We start from the raw sequence: 801 nt of genomic DNA, 5'->3' as shown, positions 1-801 counted from the left end.
GCCACGCAGAAATTCCTCCTGCACCACCCGGAAATGACGTGTCAGCTCCACACAGCCTCCATATGGCTGGTTCAGTCTCACGTCACTGGCAGTGTGGACTCCTGATCTGATCTAGGCATTTCTGGGTCCATACAGAACTCCACCTTTTGCTTGCAAGACGGTTTTAAGCCTTACCATGATTTTGTTAAGCCTTACAAATGATTTACCCAAGTGTTTACCCCTCATAAAAAAGAATCTTTGAGTTTTTTGTTGTTGTTCTTTTTCTCTTCTAAGAGAAAGAAAGAAGGAAAGAAAGAAAGAAAGAAAGAAAGAAAGAAAGAAAGAAAGAAAAAAGAAAAGAAAGAAACCACTGTTCTCCATGCTTATGAATGAGTGCCACAATATGACAAAATTTGTCCACTCATTCACAGCAGTGGTAAATTATTTCAGAGCACCCAACTGATTTTTCTTCCTTTAAGAGAAAACAAAATAAAGAGGGGACCAAAGGGGGAGGGAGGGAAAGAATGTGCTCTAAGAAAATGTAGATCTTTCCAGCAAAAGAAGCTTCTGCTGACCAAGGCCCAAAGGGTGAGTGGGAGCCCAGAAGGTGCATCATGGGAAGTGGAGTAAGCACTTCATCCAGTTGCCTTTTTATTCAGTTTCCAATCATCTGATTGATATTGCCAACATCTTTACAACATACAAATAAATCTTTTATCAACCAGAATATATACTGAAGGAATTCTTTCCCCATCCCTACTCCCTGTGGGAACTTGAAAGAAAGAAAGAAAGAAAGAAAGAAAGAAAGAAAGAAAGAAAGAA

This window comes from Herpailurus yagouaroundi, unplaced genomic scaffold, assembly GCF_014898765.1.
Source record: "Herpailurus yagouaroundi ecotype Mexico unplaced genomic scaffold, PumYag 187, whole genome shotgun sequence".
Taxonomy (NCBI): domain Eukaryota; kingdom Metazoa; phylum Chordata; class Mammalia; order Carnivora; family Felidae; genus Herpailurus; species Herpailurus yagouaroundi.
The sequence above is the reverse complement of the archived record's forward strand: the minus strand, read 5'-3'. Positions refer to the sequence as shown.